This window comes from Podarcis erhardii, assembly GCF_964252035.2.
Source record: "Podarcis erhardii genome assembly, chromosome: 8".
Taxonomy (NCBI): domain Eukaryota; kingdom Metazoa; phylum Chordata; class Lepidosauria; order Squamata; family Lacertidae; genus Podarcis; species Podarcis erhardii.
This window is the reverse complement of record NC_138499.1, coordinates 25,694,830-25,716,189: the sequence shown is the minus strand read 5'-3', so window position 1 is coordinate 25,716,189 and position 21,360 is coordinate 25,694,830. Positions and strand designations below refer to the sequence as shown.

General features: G+C 45.4%; 1 long non-coding RNA gene across 1 annotated transcript; it reads left to right on the top strand.

Annotated features, from left to right (window-relative positions):
* Window positions 1-15,501: 15,501 nt before the first annotated feature.
* On the top strand, window positions 15,502-19,388 carry LOC309349182. Its single transcript, XR_014159804.1, has 3 exons — window positions 15,502-15,690; window positions 17,972-18,117; window positions 19,256-19,388. It is a non-coding gene; the product is annotated as an uncharacterized lncRNA (long non-coding RNA).
* Window positions 19,389-21,360: the final 1,972 nt, after the last annotated feature.

Genomic DNA, 21,360 nt, shown 5'->3' with positions numbered 1-21,360 from the left:
CAACAATTCCCAGAACTCTTAACAAACTACAGTTCCCAGGATTCTTTGCAGGGAAAATGTCATTTGAACTTATGCAGCCCTATGGCTCTTAGCTTCAAGAAAGATGCAGGGGCTGCACAGCCATTTGTTGCGGAGGATGCTTGAGCTCTGTATTTTTTGTACTGAGCAGTGGGGGTGGACTGGATGGCCGAGAAGAAACCTTCCACCTCCACCTCAAGGCTTCTATGGTTTTTCCTTTGCTCCGTGACAGATTATAGCACCTCACAGATGGATGTGTCTATGGCCTATCGGTTGTTAGTGCTGAACTTCAAATGACATAATTCATTTAACCTTTCCACTCTTGCTGTGTTAGTGCAAAAGTAACTGTAAATCTTGTTGACTATTGCTTGTATATATATTGGCAGCAAGTCAACTTTCAGCTTGAACAACATGGGAACAATATGCACAGCACAGCGAAAAACCCATTAACTGTCTCTTTCTTTCCTCCCGGTGCTCATAGAACACATTTAGGTCCCAGGTGATCGGCTTTTACAAATATTAATACAGGATTAACTGGCACCAGCTCACAGTCGTGTATTTGGTTACACTCACTTTTCAGTAATATTTCATGATATTCTATAACCCAGGAAGGTAATGAGTTTTGCCAGTTGAGGCGGCAGTGGGAGATGATGGGGCAGTTTCCCCTCACTTGTCAAAGTAATGTTTTAGAAAGCCATTTAGGGATGGCACAGAATAGCCTCCCCGCGCCCAACCTAATGTTTCATATGACCTGGGATACTCATTTGGAAGTATCTATTTTGCTGGCTAATACAGTGGTTTAGTACACACTTTCTATTGTTATAAACAATTAAATGGATCTAAATGCCAGGTATGTAGGCCAAATGCAGAAATATATATTGCAGCACTTGTCCACGTTGCTGTATGTTCTGTGTTGGATTTTCATTTGCAAGCAGCTTCAGGAGACCATTTTGTTTCAGAACCAGGCTCAAAATACACTATTATAGATGCACAAACATGCATGACATTTTGTTGCCTGATGAAAAGGACATGATGGTACCTCCTCCTAATCCATGTCCAGATGTCCAGATTGTGGGAATGTTGTGGATAGTAGGAGAGGATATATTTATTAAATATTATCCTTCCCCACTCATGCTAGTGAGCTGGTAGTGGAGTACATTCCCCTGTACATTGCAGGAAGCTAGTTGGTAGATTTGTTAGAATTTCTTAAATTAAGCAATCCAGTCTGGTTTATCCAGATTGGTTTTGTTCCTGGTAAATCCCCCTTTGTTCCCTCCTAAAAAGAATAAAGACATAACAGTCTTCTATTCAAAGTAATAAGAAGTTTACTTACATTCAGTTCACAGTATGATCCTGAAGGCAGGCTTTAGCTTGTAGTTACAGAAGAGAGTGTGGGTTTATCCCATATGGGGATTGAGCCCATGCACTGCTGGCTGAGAGCTAGCAGACAGCAAAGGACATCCAGATGGAATAAAGCAGGCTTCCTCAAACTCAGCCCTCCAGATGTTTTGAGACTACAATTCCCACCATCCCTGACCACTGGTCCTGCTAGCTAGGGATCATGGGAGTTGTAGGCCAAAAACATCTGGAGGGCTGAGTTTGAGGAAGCCTGGAATAAAGCAAACAAGAAGGGAAGATGGCTGTGTGACCAGCCCTTTTATGGGGTCTCCCAGGGCCACGCCCATCTACCTGGTCACATGCAGGGGGAGGATGCTCCAGACAGGTGTGAGAGGAAGTCCTCCAGGCTGGAGTAACATCCCCCTGCGTGTCCACTCTGGGCAAACAGGAAATGTTGTATTTGACTGCTTTCTGTGATGTCACATCCCACACAGATTGGCAGTTGAATATTACTTCAACACTGATGACAGGTCAGCATTTCCCACCACACTTCAGGCAGACGACGTGGTACACATAACTCCCACCATTCCTAGCTAGCAGGACCAGTGATCAGGGATGGTGGGAATTGTAGTCCAACAACAGCTGGAGACCCAAGTTTGAGAAACACCGCCCTAAGGAGGAGAGTAAAGGTAAAGGTAAAGGTACCCCTGCCCGTACGGGCCAGTCGTGTCTGACTCTAGGGTTGCGCGCTCATCTCGCTCAAGAGGCCAGGAGCCGGCGCCGTCCAAAGATACTTCCGGGTCACGTGGCCAGCGTGACGAAGCTGCAGCTGGTGAGCCAGCACCAGCGCTGCACACGGAAACGCTATTTACCTTCCTGCTATAAAGCGGTACCTATTTATCTACTTGCACTTAGGGGTGCTTTTGAACTGCTAGGTGGGCAGGAGCTGGGACCGAATGATGGGAGCTCACCCCGCCACAGGGATTCGAACTGCCGACCTTACGATCCCACCCGCTGTGTACTTCTGTCCAAACACACCCCAACCAATGAGGGTGAGCCACTGGATTTTTAGTTCTTTATTGGCAAAGCACTCAGTTACATCAGCTCCTAATGTGCAAGTGAATACATCAACAGTTCTTGCTAACTAGCTGTCTAGGCACCCAAGACTTCAGACTTGTGTTCCGTCTTGGACAGAACACTCCCTTCTTAAACTCCCTTGTCAGATGTGGTTGGCTCAAGCACCCATCGGCTCTTCTTCAATGGCAGTTTGAGCTGATCCTGGTGCCCCTCCTACAGAATGGAGACAATGGAGTGTGCAGGGGACTCAGGGGTTTCCAAAGCAATAACTTTCTCTGTACATGCTGCAGTCTCTCCACAATCTGAGGCTCTTCTCTTGTCTCCTCCCCTGTCTCCAGTTGCCCAGTGCCCTCCTCCTCCACCACCAGCAGTTGCCTCATGAGTGGCACAGGACCCCATAAATCACTGGCCTGTTCTCCTGGATCATCCTTCTCCCTACCTGTCTCCTCTGCCCACACATCCCTCCACTTTTTGGGCTCCTCACGGTCCTTGACAACTCCTACAGTTGATGAAGGCACAGGTAGTCTCTATGGCAAGGACTACTTGGACAAGGGCAACTTAAGCATGATGGCCCATGCATTGGTAACTTCACAGCTGGATTGCTGCTACGTGCTCTGTTTGGGTGGCCCTTGTTTGGGTGCTCAGTTTGGGTGGCCCTTGAATTCAGCTGCAGCTTCTGTGGAATGCAACAGTTTGACTGGTGAGTATATAACACCTGTTTAAAAAGAACGGCAAATCTATCAGATTCTTTCAGTTTCTCATTTTTCCAGTCTCATGTTCACTTCTCCACATTTGCACGTCAGCTTGAAAATCTATTTTAGTTTGCAAAATTAGATGTTGGAAGCTGGAGACACAGAGGCTTGTCTTGCTTTGTGGTGGACCCAGAGCTGTGGCTTCTCTGAAAACAATGCGGGAAGCAAGTTCTGTTGGGATGTTAATTCTGCGAGCCCCTCGATCCTATGCTCAGGTGGCATATATGTGCAAATTAAGCCCTATATCCCAAAGGCACCAGAGTCTCCACGGACATTTGCTCCAAGGATACTGAGCAGTGGGTGAGCACACACACCCCTGGAGTCTCTTGCTGCTCGACGATTGGGTGGGGTGCGCACAAGAATATTAACCATGAGATAACTATCAGATACATTAAAGCTCCCCTCTTTGGCTGCCATGTAAGGCACTGCAGTGCTTTCACATCAAAAAAGGTGTTTTCAAAGCCTGTGAACACTTTGAGGACAGATGGTTCGGCACCAGTTTGAGCAGAACTGGCTGCTATGCTTTGTCCCTTTAAACCTGTCTGTGGCTGTAACCTGAGAAGCCCAGCAGTGCTGCTAGGATCAGTTATTAGTAAGTGCACAAGCTGTTACCGAGTGTGAAGCAGGCGCTTGGAGCCCAGCCAGTAATATAGTGTTGGACTTGTTCCTCCAAGTGTGCCATAGATTTATTTCCCTCAAGACGGTCCACGTGCTCTGCTGGACTTGACAGAAACTGTAATAGAAAATGACCAGCAGAATGCAAGGTATCCAATATCTCCCCAGGTTTCCCTGAGGAGAGTTTGCTGCAACTGTTGCTCTGCCAAAGACAACAGAACTGGGATTCTCAACTGTTTTCTAGCAGGGATACCTCAAGCACTTGAACGAACCTGGGAGTGTCTCTGTAGTTTTTGAACTTGTTGGGATTGTGTTGATCAGAAAGGGATGCTTAGGCACAGCCTGCCACTTGTTGCTTCAGTAGATGCAGGAAAATCACTCAGTCCTTTGTGGTGACATCCTGAATCCCCTGTAAATGTTGCATTAGCACAAGGGGAGGTCAATTCAGTCCTGCAAACACAGCAGTCTGCAGTCTCCTGAGACAGATGGATGGCAAGAACAACAACAATGGGAGTCCTTTTTTCCTGTGGGTCCCCCCCATGACGCTGCTATAACGTTTAAAGGCCTGCAGCCACATGGACAGGGACTTTTTAGTTTAGAGGAAAGGCAAGTGAGAGGTGGCAAGTTAGGAGTTGATGGAATTATGAATGGCATGAAGAAAGTGGATGGAGAAAAGTGCTTCTTCATCTCTCAGAACACTTGAACCCATGAACCTCCAACAGAGCTGAATCTACTTCTTCACATGCTTCTATGGCATCCTCTCTCTCAGGAACCGGTGATGGGCACCAACTTGGATGGGTTTAGAAGAGGATTCAGCAAATTTGTGGATAAGACTATCATTGGCTACTTGTCACGATGGCTATGCTCTGCCTCCAGGACCAGTCCACTCATGAGGGAAGGTGAGGTGGTTGCCTCAGGTGACAGGATTCACTGGGGCAGCAGATCTTTCTTCCCCTCCTTGTTCCTGATGTAGATCTTCCCTCACTCCTTCTTTCCTGATGGGTGGGGGTGCCAAAATGTCTTGGGCCGATCCTGTCTGTCATGGGCCAGGAGTCAGCTTTGCTTGCTGTAGAGCAGCCAGAGGGGATGGGGAGAGGGCTGAGTGACTCCACCTGCAGCTGATCAGCCTTCAAGGGCATGGAGGAGAAGGCTCTGCTGGGAATCAGGTGGCTTCAGCCTTCTTGAGCAGAGCTTCCATCAGGAGTCAGATGTTGGTATCAATGCTTGTAGTTCCTGGCCTTACCTTGCTGCTTCTTGCTTATCTTCAGCCTTGACCCCACAATCATTGGATTCCCTGACCCCTGAACCATCTGAGCATGTGGATTCCTGTTTGCCCGACCCTAGGACTGAACCTGACTGTGGATGCTGACTCTTCCCTCAGACAAGTACACCTCAGAGACTCTTCTGGTTGGCTGGCTGGCCTCCCACTCCACTGAGCTATGAACGTTGTCACTCAGTAACAAGACTACAATACTGTCTGCCTCTGCGGTTGGAGGCAGCAGTGCCTCTGAATACCAGTTGCTGGAGGGGAGAGTGGTCTTGTGTTTGGGTCCTGCTTGCCGGTTTTCCACAGGCATCTGGTTGGCCACTGTGAGAATAGGATGCTGGACTAGATGGACCACTGGCCTGATCAAGCAGGCTCTTCCTATGTTCTTATGGCCAGTTGCATTATGGATTCTTTACACAAAATTGTCACCCTGATTTTGGCTGGGTAGTGCTTTAGCGGCAACAATAATAATTTATTATTTATACCCCGTCCATCTGGCTGGGCGGTGTTCAACAAAATATTAAAATACAGTAATGCATCAAACATTAAAAGCTTCCCTAAACAGAGCTGCCTTCAAATGTCTTCTAAAAGTCTGGTAGTTGTTGTTCTCTTTGACATCTGGTGGGACGGTGTTCCACAGGGCGGGTGCCACTACTGAGAAGGCCCTCTGCCAGAAGGCCCTTGGCGCTGAACCTCAGTGTCCGGGTAGAACTGTGGGGGTGGAGACGCTCCTTCAGACATACTGGACTGAGGCCATTTAAGGTTTAAAGGTCAGCACCAACACTTTGAATTGTGCTCGGAAACGCAAGAAGGATTTAAGTGATCACCTTTCCACATGGTTTTAACTATGAGACGTCCCTAAGCAAAGTGACTTCTGGTGTGGTCCCCTGCTAAAACCAAGCCCTGGTGGTGGCAGCAGAAAAGTGCCCCAATATAGCATTGCTCATGCACATTGTGAGAAACTTAAGTAGCAGCTCCCAGACACCTGGCCCTGATCATCAAAGATCTGTTCCTTTTTTTTCCTTTTTAAAACGATGCCTGCTGTGGACCCTGTTTGGGAGCTGTGGCCCTGGCACCTGCCCTAGGACTGAGATCAAGGACTGCACTAGAAGCCTCCAAGTTCTGCAACCAGAAAACCCAGATTCTGTGACTGGAATGAACAATGAAAAATGAGCAACATCTGAATGCGTTCTACTCATTTCCCTATTCATTCTCGTTCCACAAATGTGTTTGGTGGAGAGTGTGTCCCTTTGTGTGTGTCAAGATGACAGTTAAGCCATGGCAGTTAAATGAGCTTAAGCTCAGTTTAATTGGAAACACCCTTTAATATGGTTGCATTAAAAACAAACAAACTCTGCAATCATTATGTGAAGGGAGCTCTGGTCAGTGGTTTCAGAACCATTCCCCGTTGGTTTGCGGAGAAGTTAATTGCAACATTTGAGCTGTGTACACAAGAGGAGGCTGGAGCTATGGATTGCTGAGCACTGCAAGGGGCTAGATGGATTCGGCAAGTGAGGGAAAGGTTAAAGACGTACACCTGCAGGCACTACAGGAGGCCATGCTGGAGAGAGACAGTCTCCATGCAGGCAAGAGGCTGGGATTTTTAAGATGTCGTCAGCATTTTTCCTCATAAGCGGCGGTTGGTTAGCTGCAGGTTTTGGGTGAGGGAGAACAGGTGGAGAAAGGGGAGTTAAATATGGGCAGCTAATGGAATATTTCTTAAATAGGTATGGATATTCTCTGTTTCCAGCTTTGAAATATTTAAAAGGGTGTCATAAAGCAGAAGGACGGTGAAAGAAACAGTGAGGTTAAAAGACAGGAGATCTGAACCAAAAACTTCGACTGCTTCCAGGCTGCTGTTATTTTGGAAGAGGGATTCAGTGGCATACCAGCAAATTTGGGTTGAGCAACTAGCGTGGATTTGCACAATAACTTGGCATCCCCCCCCCCCCACAAAATCAATCTTTTTGCAGTAGGGAAGGTATGCACCGGAAAGTGTGGGATGACAATTGCTTGACACAACAACTGTCTAACCTCCCTGCAACTGTGGTGTGAACAAATCAGGATGAATGGTCAACGAATAGGTCATCTGGATGAAGGCACCTTAAGAAAGACCACTAGCGCAGTTCACCAGTGCAAGAAATTGCCTAGGGAGCTGAAGGTTTTCAAGAGAGGAACAACAGGGATGTGTTAAAGCTTAAAATGTAAGCCAAGGTTAACCTTGCAGAGGGGCCATAATGAAACTCCATGCCTCAAGGTAGACTGCAGGTACCACCCTCTGGGGCCATGTGCTTACTTGGCAGTGGCAGCACAACAATTGCCTTGGAATGACTCAACATAGAAGGATATTGTGGTCCCAAGACTCGGGGAGGGATAATTTTAATTCCCATGCTGTCAGGCATAAGTCAGCAACAAAAACAATCACCTGAGGTCAGTGCAGTTAAATCTTTATTCAAGGAAACCATAGCCCAAGCTTAATGGGCTCAGCCGCTCTTTCTAGGAAGCCTTGGTCTGATGAGGCAAATGAAGCTGCCCAAGAATAGTGCAAGTGGATGCCAGTCTCAACACAGAATTATCCTAGTTTAATAGACATTCACTTTCCTGAGAAACTGTGGTAATTGTGGTTCTGTGAGAGGGTTTGAGTCTTCAAGAGAATGCTCAGCAGCCCCAGCAAACTACAGTTCGCAGGATTTCAGGGGGGAGAAGGAGTTGTGGCAGTCAAATTGCTATAAAATTATGTAACCTTCTATTGCAAATATTCCTTCCAGAGTGGATGCTTACCCCTTCCTCTGGGTGGGCGGTTGTTGCGGATCCCCATGCTCGGTCACCATCCTTGGACAGCTAGAACAGAATGCCCATGGCCAGGTGGTCATTGAGGGAATTCCCCCCTGGCTGCATGGGTAGCTGGCTCAAGTTCCCACCAGCTGCTGCATCTCAAATTGGCCAATGTGTGGCCTGTTCTGGGGGGTGTGCCTCTCTGGCAGAAAGGGCATTGGCTGCATGCACGCCCTGGTAGCTGGTGAGGCATAAAAGCTGGCTGCACCTTAATATGCCTTCTAGAGCTGCAGTAGATGTCCAAGACAAGGGAGGAAGTCTCATGGAATTTAGAGACTTGTGCCTGACTGAATACACCAAAGATTACAGTTCACCTGTGTCCCCTCTCTTCCAGCTCTAATGGCCAGCACGGGCATTTCTTTGACTGGATCACACTCTTCACTCCACTAACACTTCGTGGAAGGTCCCAGGCTTGGTAGTTTAGGTGCCTGGAGGCAAAGGGCAGCTGGCCAGAGCTTTAGATGTGTTAGCAGCTGCAGAAGAATAATCTCTGGAGGGACAATGCTGCCAGGAAGCATCCCTAGGTGTAACCTTCCCAAAACTCACATGCCTTTGCCTGTGTACATGTGTATACAAGTACTGTATTTTGGGAACTGGCTGTACACTCTTATTTGTAGTGTGAACAGTGATGGCTTAGCCTTCCATCGCAGTTCATTCATTTTCATATGAAAGCAGGATGTTCCTCTGGTACGTTGCAAAACTGGATTGAAGGGACTTGCTGGGGGGATGGGACTCTTTCAAATGATCAAATGTTCCTGTGCAAATATACTCTTATGGGATTGTGGCTGGTCAGGTGTTTTCTCATAAATGTAAACAATAAGAGTGGTAATATTCAGGGTCGACACATTCAAAATGCACTTAACTAAATTATGACTATAAAGTCCATTGCTTTCAGTGAGTCTGCTCAAAGTGTGACTCTGAACGAATATCGGGTTGCCCCTGTAGATGGTCCTTTGGACGTCCTCGCTTACTCCCAAATGGGCTAAGTCCACCTTGCTATACCTGGGAGCCCTCCTGCTCATTCTGCTGAGAGTGGCCCTGGACCTCTTCCCTAAAGTCATGCTCTGGTGGTTACCTCCAGATCCATCGTTTGATTAAGAGATATGCTTTTTAAAATTTTAAAAGCCTAGTACATACTTGTCAAATAGCAGGTTTTTAAGGTTCAACCTAAAGCGCTTCTTTGCTCTTGAATCTGAGTGAAACTTAATGTAACTTGCATGTCAGAGTGCAGAACAGATTCCCAAGGCAAGTGGTGGAACCCTGTTGCTTGAGACTCTTAAAAGTGGATTAGACAGCAGACTCAGAATTGCCCTGTAGGGAACAATCTCGCATTGACAGTGTGATGGAATAGATGACCTCATAGTACAGCTGTGTGTGAGAGAAAAAAATGTCTAATATACGAGTTTTTCTTCTCCCATGAAGCTATGCAGTGATAAACCGCCAAAGAAATAAACTTAGACATATAGTGTGATCTTGGATGGCAAAGCTCGCCTTGTAAAGTTCCACTGCAGACCTGTTCTATTTTCAGTCTTGCATATGTCCAGTTACATTTATTGCATTGCAGATATAATAAACAGAGATAACCTGTTCTTCATATGCTCCAGAAGAACACAAAGCATCTTCATGCTTCTGGTTACTATATTTCAGATTTTACAAGCCTATGGGATAAGATTTCTTCTCTGATCTTTGCAGTCCTGAGGTTAATCATACAATAAATCAGTGTTTCCTAGACTTTTTGGTACATGGGACACAGTCCTCCTCTGGATTGCAACTGGAGCTTCACTCTTGCACTTATTCCCAATGGTCTTCTGATTTTTCTGCTTAGGTTCTTTCCTGGGTTGAGTTCAAACAGACTTTCTAATATTTTTGTTTAGGGCCTGCTCTTGTGCAGGAGTGCAGACAGTAGGGTATGGTACCAGGGGTGGCTGGTGCCTGTTGTGACTGGTGGGGTGGAAAGCAGTGAGACCAGATGTGGGTGGAGCCACTCCCAATGACAGATGGAACCATTCCCTGATTGGCTGAAAGTAAGAAAGCCGACTGACTTTGGTGAACCTTTATGAACCAGCCTCCACTGGCTACCAGTATGGTGGGGCAGAGCCATGGAGCTGCCGTCCTGACTCCAGCTTACCTGAACAGGACTGCAGGGAGGTTGGGGCTGCACAGGCCCACCACACACAGCCCCAACCTCACAACCGCCCTGCCCCACACCAGTCCAGGTAAGCTGCAGTGATGCTGGTGTTGGAAAGGCAGTTCCATGGGGCTACCTCACCCCACTGGACTGCTCCTGGCTACAAGAAAGGTGCAGTCCATGTGTGTGTGTGTGTGTGTGTGTGTGTGTGTGTGTGTGTGGTCAAGCTGAGTTTGATTCCCTGGAGAGCAATGTGGTGCAGGGGTAGGAGTGCCAGACTAGGACTAATTTTTTTATATAATTATCATATTTTACTCTTTTTTGCAAACTGCTTAAAGGCTTTATTAAAACCCATCAGAACATGAATGTTGTGAAAAATATAAGACGGTCCAGATCAGGGATTCCACCGCACAACTCTAATGTAGAATTCTTGACATGCCTTGCTGAGAACTTCTTTCTGGTGGTGGAAGAAGGAATGAGGGAATCAATTGTCCTGGATGAACCTGACCTATAGGGCAGATGTAGTTGATGAGATCAAAGTAGTGTAAACTGTGAGGGAAAGTGACCATATAATGCTGGAATTATTGATCTCATGGAAAGCTCATGGGGTGTGTAGTCAAACATGTGCCTTGGATTTCAGGAAAGCTGATTTTAATAAGCTCAGAAACGCTAGGTGGAATTCCAGTGCTAGATAAACTAATTGGTGAAGGAAGCCTCCTAAGGCTCTGTCCTGGGCTCAGCACTCTTCAATGTTTTTAAAAAGTTATCAATAACTTAGATGAAAGGCTGGGGGGAATCACTATGCAATATAAAGATGACACACAATGGGGGGGGAGGGAAACAATAGATAACACCTGAGAAGACAGGAATAAAATGCAAAATGGCTGTGATGGAATGGGAAACTGGATTGAAAGTAACAAAATTTAATTCAACAGGGACAGATGCATAGTTTTGCACCGGGGAAGAGAAAGCAAATGCAGAGGCAAGGGATTGGAACCACCTGGTTTGGCAGCAGTACATGTGAAAAGGATCTTGGGATAGCAGCCAATTACAAAATAAACATGATTCAGAAAAATGACGTGGCTTCATAGAAGGCAAATGTGGTTTTAGGTTCCATCACAGAACCATTGTTTCCAAGACGCAAAAAATGATAGCTCCACTTTATTCTGCACCAGGGCCTGTACAGATCGATGTTTTATTGCAGGTGCATTCTTCAACTTGTTATTGACACAGTAGCGCATTTGTGGTGGATTTATTCTGCTCTACTAGTTGTTGTAGGGACATGGGTGGCGCTGTGGGTTAAACCACAGAGCCTAGGACTTGCCGATCAAAAGGTCGGCGGTTCAAATCCTCGCGACGGGGTGAGCTCCCATTGCTCGGTCCCTGCTCCTGTCCACCTAGCAGTTCGAAAGCACGTCAAAGTGCAAATAGATAAATAGGTACCGCTCCAGCGGGAAGGTAAATGGCATTTCCATGTGCTACTCTGGTTCGCCAGAAGCGGCTTAGTCATGCTGGCCACATGACACGGAAGCTGTACACTGGCTCCCTTGGCCAATAAAGCAAGATGAGCGCCACAACCCCAGAGTCAGCCACGACTGGACCTAATGGTCAGGGGTACCTTTACCTTTACTAGTTGTTGTGGGATGCTTCCCCAATGCTACCACGCTATTGCTGTTTGGAGGGACAACAATGTAACAAAAGCGGGACAAAAAAAATAAAATAAACCAGAACATTTATGGTGTAAAACGTTACAGGATTTCCACGGAAAGCTATCAGATATAACTGGAAATAAAACAGTGTGACTGCCTCAAAACTTCCTCAGGCACAAACGGCTTTGAAAAGGGGGATCACGTATGACTGCCCTGATAGAATCATGAGTGTACAATAAAAAGTACACGTGGAAGGCCCCATAGAAGAGGGGAAAGACTTGTCCTTAGCTGTCCTAGAGGGTAGGACTAAATAGAACAGGCTTATGTACGTAGCATGAAGGTACATTTCAGCTGAATAGTTTGACAATGAGGCCAATTGTCTAGAGAACTGGTGCACTCTTACTGGAGGGAAAAAATGGACAGCCATTCACTTCCTAGCTTGAGCAGAAGTTTAGACTAGATGGTTTACTAGACCCTCTGGCTCTGTGATTCTGTTAATCTCATGGAGAGCTGCTGCCAGTTAAAGTTGATGGTGCTGAGCTAGACAAACAGACAGTCTGACCTGGGACAGACAGCTTTCTATGTTGCCATCTAAGATAGTTCCATTTGCCCATCTACTGTTGAAGTCAGAACTGGAAGCCCCTGCGTTAAATCTGCCCCCACCAGAGGGATGTTCTCTGGCCCTCAGTTGTCAACTGGGAAGCACAAAGGCAACAGGAAGGAAGTTTCTATGGGAACATAGGAAGCGGCCTGAAACTTCAGGTCATGGGTCCATCTGGCTCAGTATTGTCTACACTGACAGACTTGGTTTCAGACATGGTTCTTTCCCTGGAGATTGACCTTGGGTTCTTCTACAGGCAAAACAGATGTTCTGTCACTGAGCTGTTGACCAGTAGAATTAGTTGGCGGCCTCTTTGAGTATTCAGGGTTGAGCCTTTGACCTGCCATCCACATTACCCTCTTCAAATGGCCATCTTGGGGGGGGGGGAGACCTGCTGACTGAGGGCAGATCCACACTGTGCATTTAAGGTATATTCAATGCATATTTAAAGCACAAAGAATCCTGAGAAGTGTAGTTTCTCCCTCACAGAGCTGTAATTCCCAGAACCCTTAACAAACTACAGTTCTCAAGATTGTATGTACTTTGACTGGAGTGGCCCTTGACTGTCTCCTGTTCCCATCTGGCCAATAAAAAAAATGGTAAGGCCGGAAAACAGCAGAGGGCTCCTTGGCTTTTAAAAATATGTGCAAAGGAGCCCAGTGTCCCTGGCAAGAGAAGACAGCCCAGATCCATTCTTCCTAAGCCTTGGTATGCTCCTACTGTTAGCTCAGACATTCAAACTATGCTCATGCATGCTTGCTCATACAGGTGATTTTTCTAATACACTAACGACAGAAGACAGCTTCTCACCCAACATATAAAGTCATCTGTTATTTTTCCAGCTAGGGAAATTGTTAGTTTTTAATGTTGCTTTTTCAGCTGGAACAATTTAGCGAGCCAGGATCAATGTGAAATGCTGCACATCAATCATTTTCTATGGATCACAAACCAAAGGCGCGTAAAAGAAGAAGAAGGGGGGGGGAGGCTTTGCTCATCGGCACTAAATCAAGCACCCGCTCCATTGCCCCATTTTTTATTTTTTATTTTTTTGCACAGAAGGAGCAAAATGTTTACACGAATCGTTTTGCATCACTTCAGTTATATAATGAGAAGTAGCTTACATTTAAAGGGTAGTATTTCTACCACATTACATCTGGAATATGATTCTCCACGGAGTTGGATCTCTTTTGGCTGTACTAACTCATCATGTGCTGAAGGTCTCTTAATATTTTTCCATTCTAAATAACTTCTGAAGTTGTTTATTTTTTATATACAGATGTTGTTATGACTGTATTGTGTGCAAGCTAGCAATGGACAAATATGCCGGTGCTGGTTTTTCTCAGCTCTTAATTTTCTCAGTCTTAAGTTCAGACCCCCTCACTACTGTATCAGTTTGCAATTTTCTTTATAAAAACACCCCTGTACACAACAATGCGCGAACATTCTCATGTGCAGCTCTCTCATGATACCCATTTTTGTACACAATCTTGCCTAGTATATGCAATTTTCATGAACACATGCATTCTTGTGCATGTTTACTCCTAATACATGCTTTTTGTCTGCCTCCTTTGGTTGGAGAACTACATTATGAAATTTGGAGGAGTGCAAATTTTAAAGGATAGCTGTGCTCGGTTTGCATATCATTTAGGAAAAAATTAAATGTGAACTAAATGAACCCCCCCCATTCTTACATGCAACGATATCTTGCTATTCAGAAGGGAGGAAAACCCTTTAGACCAGCGTTTCCGAAACTTGAGTCTACTGCTGTTTTAGGACTATAATTCACATCATTCCTGAACACTGGTACTGCTAGCTAGGGATGATGAGAGTTGTAGTCCAAAAACAGTTGGAGACCCAAGTTTGGAAAGCACTGCTTTAGACCAGTGATGCCCTCCAGATGTTGTTGGACTGTAACACTCATCATCCGCAACCATTAGCCATGCCTACTGGGGGTGATGGGAGCTGAAGTCCAACAGCGTCTGAAGGACCACAGGTTTTCCATCCCTTGTTTAGTGTTGCATCCAAACTGTGTGTAGGGGGCAGGGTCAATGGGTGTGATCCTGTGCCTTCCTCCATCCATCTCCAGTGAAAGGTATGAAGGACCATCTTATTGACAACTGAATCTACACTTCAGTTATCTTTATCAATGCTATCTGAAGGACAAAACCAAAATGTTAAAGCAAAGGACCTGCTGATATATATTTTATTTGCAGCATGATTATCTACAGCTGAGGCATGGAGAGCTCTTACAAACAAAGTCAAACCATTGGTTCATTTTGCACAGTGTTGTCTACAGTCACTGAGTATCAATCAGCAGCAATCCAATGTTTCAGAAAGGAAACATCTTTCCCAGCCCAAACTGGAGAAGCCAAAGCATTGAACCTGCGATGTTCTGCATGTAAAGCATGTGCTCTTCCATCGGGTTATGGGCACTTCTCCTCCTTAAGTTCTATTAATTGCTGTAAATCAAACTGCAGAGTTCGTCCACACTTCTGCTCGTCCCATTATTTCTAGGCAAGGGTTCGTGTGGTTTTGCATTTAAGCTACAACTTTTCCCTGGAAAACATGCTCTTCACTGCTGAGTCGGAACAAATGGCAATTGGCAGAAAACCTGATTGTCATTTGGTCTGATTCAGCAGCAAAATCATGGATCTCCCCAGGAGAAAATGGTGGGGCAAATAGCAGTGTGGATGAGCCCACAATTACAATTACACAGTTACAGCCAAACCTCAGATCCTGAACGCCTCTGTTTTGGAATGTTCTGGTTCCTGAACGCTGAAAACCCGGAAGTAAATGCTCTGGTTTTTGAACGTTTTTTGGAAGACGAACATCTGATGCAGCTTCCGCTTGAGTGCAGGAAGCTCCTGCAACCAATCAGAAACTGTACCTTGGTTTTCGAACATTTTGGAAGCCAAACATACTTCCGGAACGGATTACGGTTGACAACCAAAGTTTGACTGAACAAAGGTTTAAAATGTTTTGGCAGCTCAGTGCAATAGAAAGTATATTATCTAGGAGGTCTGCAGAACCTGTCAGGTGTTCAACAATGCCTTTGTTTGCAAGCGTTCACCATTCTGACGATGACCAACATGGAACCAAGAAGGCCTGAACAGAAGTTATCTTGCATTTTGCCTTAGTCGGTAGACTGTAGGTGATGATGTTTCTCTCTGTATATTTTGATGCACGTTTGTTGTGTTATTCTTTTTTTTTAACCCTCAGGCTCTGCAGAAGTCTTAAATTCAGGAGGGTAAATCTGTGATGTAAATGAGCAGCAAGTTGCCCTTTTAAACTCTTATTATAAGAGAATATTGTACTGTTAATGAATAATGGAAAGGGGGAGGAGAAGAAGCTCAAGAGAAACATTCAAACAGCAGGGCATACATTATTGCATCTCCACAGAGGCATCTGAGGTAGCGCTTGCAAACTTATTTATCCTGCTACTCAACCAAAATGATGCATGTCATTTGCCATGGCAACCCTTCCTTCATCATATGTGCCTATATATTGCTTCAGATGTGTGGGCCACTTTCTTAAAAAGAAACAAACGCATACCCAGACATCGATGTCACATGAAATCCTATTCATTTCACAGTGCTTTGATGTGAAAACATGTACCTCAGGACACAGACATCCATTTTTCCCCTCTGCCCCATATTATTGCTGTTCTGTCTTCAAGTATCTGTGGCAACAATGTGTTTCAGACAGAAGTCTCCTGTTGCCCATCTCTTTCCAAGAAGAGATTAGTGATACAGGACCACCCTTTGACCAAGGCGCCTCTGTTCTTCTGGTTCTATTCATCAGTGAGGGAGACAGTGAAGTCTGAGCTATGTAAATACAGATCTCCAGGATCTCTGGGAAAAAGGCAACCCTTAAGCGGTCTTCTCCGTAATAGGAATGGACAAATCTGTCAGTGCTGGTTTCTATTAGTTTCTCGTTTTTCCAGTCTGTTCCCCCCATTTCTAAAACAGTTTATGGTTGTTGTTTTTAAAGACATCCACACAAGAATTTGCACATTTTGTGTGATTTCCCCTAAGATATGCGTTTTGTGCACAATTCTGCCCAATATATGCATTTCTGCAAGCAATTTCTCCTGATACAATGCATCATTTAACATATATTTTCATGAATGTAGTGTTTTGTATGCACTTTCCCCTAATCTTTGCATTTTTATACACATTGTTGGGTTGGAGAACTGCAACGTAAAAATCTGGAGAGTTCTACATTTCAAAGAAGAACTCAGGTTTTGTTTGCATGCTGGTTCTGGAGCTATGAATTAGGTAGCACCTGTGTGATTCTACCTATGTGTGCTTTTAGAGGAGGTGGTGTTTTTGTGATATATGGAGTGTGTGTGTGTGTGTGTGTGTGTGTGTGTAGGCTGAGCATAATACTCCAACAGATATTGGTCCCTATTAGGCATCCAAGCCCCTGTCCCCACAAGTCATACTTCTGGATTCAGCACAGAGCAACTTAAATCTTTGTGCCTTCTCCTAGGTCAAGTTAAAGATGAGACTTTCTCACATTCACCAATGATATCACCTGCAACTGAAGAAGGGGAGAAGAAGAAGAAGAAGAGTTTGGATTTGATATCCCGCCTTTCACTCCCCTTCAGGAGTCTCAAAGCGGCTAACAATCTCCTTTCCCTTCCTCCCCCACAACAAACACTCTGTGAGGTGAGTGGGGCTGAGAGACTTCAAAGAAGTGTGACTGGCCCAAGGTCACCCAGCAGCTGCATGTGGAGGAGCGGGGAAGCGAACCCGGTTCACCAGATTACGAGACTACCGCTCTTAACCACTACACCACACTGGCTTTCCCCCACCCACATCTGCAAGTATCTCCAGCTAGTAGCACTAGCTCTTTAGTCATGTAAAGAGATACCGGTACTTAACAGACTTCTAATCGAGGCACTAAGTCAACTAAGAGAATCGTTTGACCACTTTAGCAGCCTCTATTTCTGCACAATCCCATCATATGGATACAAAACATCAAGGCCAACCCACCCAATAATGATATTTTCAAGCATCTGAAAACCAGAAAAGAAAATAGTAAGCTGTTATAGCATTTTCTGTTCATGTTAGAGTAGGCCCATGAAAGATAACAACATCCATCTCCTCACTTTCACCAAGTACATCCTAGCTCTAGGTTTAGGGTGTAATCCTAGTCTCACTGAAGCACTGTTATTCTCTCTCTCTTTGTCCTCCTGCCAATTTGGCGTCAAAGGCCTGCCTCATGTCCTGTCACAGAAATGCATTCAGGAAAGGCCCTCACCTGGCTGTTAGCTTTGCCATTCATATTTGTTATGTTCTTTGAAGGTTGATTTGAAGTTAAGCAGAAGCCATGTTTCTAATAAATCTTAAGTAGAGACCCTTTATGCGAATTAACGTCTAAGTCACTCCTTGGAGGTTTTTTTAATGTTCCAAAAATAGTTCCCAAGCTTCTGCCAAAGTAGATGTTGCCAGAATTTCCATGGAAAGCATTATCAGTGTGGATGGGTTGATGCCAGTCAGGGTACAAATAATGGCCGCCCAAACCCTTCTCCTCTTCCTGCTTCAGCTGATTTGTGGCAGAGGGTGTGTGTGTGTGTGTGTGTGTGTGTGTGTGTGAAGGGGGGGAATTATTAGGTTTTTGAAATGAAATCATGCTCCCAAGTTCAGAAGAAGATCACCAAAGCCTTCCCCTCCCCTTTTCTTTAAGTCTTTGACAAATATGCCTCACCAGAGACTCTTAAGGAAACCAGTCATGGACCAAGACGTGAAAGGCTGTCATGAGTAGTTTACATCTGGCTGGGAGACAGAAAGCAAAAGCCATGGAAAAAAAGGATCAGCTGAAAGTGGCAGAAGGTGAGTGCCTTTACCAAGGGCCAAGGTTCATGATGGAGAAGGACCCAGAATAACATGTCAAACTAGGATGGCTAATTGAAATGCAGCAATGACCATTTTAAGATGGCTCTCACCTTTGGCTCTCTCAATCTTACCAGACTCAACTTCAGACAACGGGTCATTTCACATGCACTTGGCACATCACAAAAAACAGGGTTTGCCAACAGATGTAGCCTTGACAGGGGTCAATAGCCCATCCTGGCTCCATGACATGCATCAAATTAGGTAGTTTTGCAATGAACCGTGAGCTGAATTAGCCAGGGAGGGGGCGGAGCAACAGCCAGCAACCAAAGGGGGTGTCACCCTGGCACAGGAAATCCCTGTCGGGTTGCAAACCCCGCCCACTGCTTCGATGAGTGAGCAGTAATTTCTTCTCCATCCCTACTGTCATGATCGTCTGTTCATCATTGCTTTCTTTCATATGTACACATAGGGTGAAAACGGAGATCATGATGAATGCTTTTTCTGCTTTTGTCCTAAACATACATACGAAACAGAAACAGGTCTGAACCAGATGTGACATGCAGTAACAGGTCTCTGCACTGATTTCTTTTTAAAACCAAAAGCAGATTTAGGAGGTTGAAGTTTGAGCAGAGGGATGGTGGGTGAAGGGACTGCTCAATCCTTTCCCTCTCCAGCTTTACTCCCAACTTGAAAGCATACCCCAAGCTTCATTTCTTCAGACATGGGGAAAATCAAGATCTGGTGGTGGTGATTTTGAGTGAGGAAAGGATTAAGTAGTCCCTTCCCTCTGCTTTATCTCCATTTGAACTCAGCCTCCCGAAGCTACTTTTGGTTATAAGAATACCAGAGGAGAAAGGATGCATGTCCCTCAAGACTAGGGGTGAAAAAAGGCATAGTTTTCTGTTCTGCTCTGTATCTGTTGCACGCAGCCCTGTTCCCATTCTGCTGTAGTTCAGGTTCCACAAAAAACATTATTTTGCTCACTGTTTGTTGCAACCAAATTTAGTAAGGCAATTAATTACATTATTGTCAACAGAATTAACTACACTATAGTTATGTGATTCAGTACATCATCAACAATGTACTGAAAAGCACTGCAGACAATTCACTGCCTGAATCTCAATCCTGTTTGCAGGTGGACAAGTGAACCCACTCAATTTCTGATGCCATTTCCCACTTTGATGGAATTCTCCTACATTCCTACTCACAACGGCTAGTTTGGATCATGTGGGCAAGTCAATGTGACCTAGATTCATGGAGAAGAGGGCTATCAAAGTCATGATGGTTATGCTCTACCTCAACATTAGGGAGACAGCCGTGCTTTTGAATGACAGTTGCTGAAACCGCATGAGGGGAGAGTGCTCCTGTGCGTGATGGTTTCCCAAAGACATCTGGTTAGCCACTGTGAGAACAGGATGCTGGACTAGATGGGCCATTGGTCTGGTCCAGCAGGCTTTTCTTATGTTCTTAGATTTCACCACCTTTCTAGAGTACACATCCCAAAAATAGGAGGGGGGGGGAAAAGCCCAACTTGGGAAAGAAACCAGCTTTCATCCTGACAAGTCATTTCTTCATACATATGCTATGTAGATGTAATTTCCCTTAGATTAACGTTTGCCGTCTGGCTCATCTGTAGATTGCCCCTAAGCACAACAGAAGCAAATGGAAGGAAAGGACCTATTCCTGGCTGTAAGCATCATTCAGATCCGCATTTTCCAGAGAACGGATCAATCAGGCACATCATGTCCTTTGGTCACGAGCAGGATGAAGTGTGGGGGACACAGGGAAAATGCTTCGCAGAGGCTTTGGAAAGCACTGGCGAAGGGGAAGCTGTGATGGACTGCACAGACTTTCAGATGTCTCTTTGAAGCTGCTGGGCTTTGGAGGGGAACCAAGATGTCTAGGGAACTGTACTTTTTCAAAACCTGGTGAATAAGCTTCTTCTTCTTCTTCTTTGGTTTCTCTTGATGCGTTTTAAAGTCTTTGAAAACTCCACTCCTATGAGAAGCAAAGGCTGTTTGGGAACTTGTTCTGGCTGCCGTCCTTATAAACAAAACCTCTGTTATCTACCAGCTCAGGAGAAGCTGCCAGGTGTGAACAAAGGAAACAGGTACTTTCAGGGGATGGGAGCCTTTGAAAAACTCTATTCTCCCCAAACTGGAGTGCTAAAAATTAATATATGGTTCATTACTGTACTTGTATTATGCCACTTTCCAGCTTGTTATTTGCAGGATGTTTCTGCAAAGCACAGTTGCTGCTGTGCCCTGCAAGGGCTGGTAGAGGGCAGTCCTCTAGTTGGAGGGGTTCTCTATTTGAAAGGCTGTTTTGTCAAAGTCTGCTTTGGAGATAAAGACTCACACAAAGGGAGAGCAGCAGGGGCCTTGAAGGCTCCCACCCACAATTAGAGTGTTGACAGCAGACTGAGCAGGCATCTGGGTCACCTGCCACAGTCTTCCCCACTATGGTGAGGTGTATTAGTAAATGTTTTGAAATTTTCACCCACATATATATATATATATATATATGCAGGTTTTGGTGTCCTCGGGTGTCTTCCCGTGTAAAAGTTGGGGTGTCTAGGCGACGTTTCGACGAGGTCTCACTCGTCATCTTCAGGCTGGTGCTTTCGGCTTCTTGTTACTGGAACAGAGCAGGATCTCAGTGTTTGAGTTCCTATAAATACTGTAGAGGGGGTGTGGTGTATAGCCTCCAATGTTCTGGGCAGAGAGGAAGTTCCCAGGCTAGTGTGCCTTTTCTTCTTTTGTTCCTTAATTACTTGAGAGATATCTTGAGTGATTTCTTGAGTGATATCCTGAGTACCACTTAGGTGGGTCATTAGGTGTGGATTAGTTGTTAAAGTCTTTGTGTCTTGACCTCTTGAACTTTGTGAAGAGTTTTCCTGAGAAGATGGCTGTACTGTACTTAGTTGTGCTCTGGCTTGGCTTCGTGTATAGGGGCGAGCTGTGGTTTTGTGGCTTGTGTCAGCCAGATCTGTGTAGGGATTGCAGGGGGGTGCAGCATCCGGAGGTGCCACCATGGATTGGCTACTGGATGGTGTCTGTAATTCATCTGTGGAGAGGGTCTGGGTTTGGGTCTGGTGTGGTTGATTGGTGTTGGCGTTCTGTGTGCCTCTGGATCTGGTGTCAGTTTTTGTGGGGAGGGCTAATTTCCAGATGTCTGGCAAGCGGGATGTGTCGTCACGCTTGTTCATGTTGTGAGGGTGTTTCTCTATCTCGATGGCTT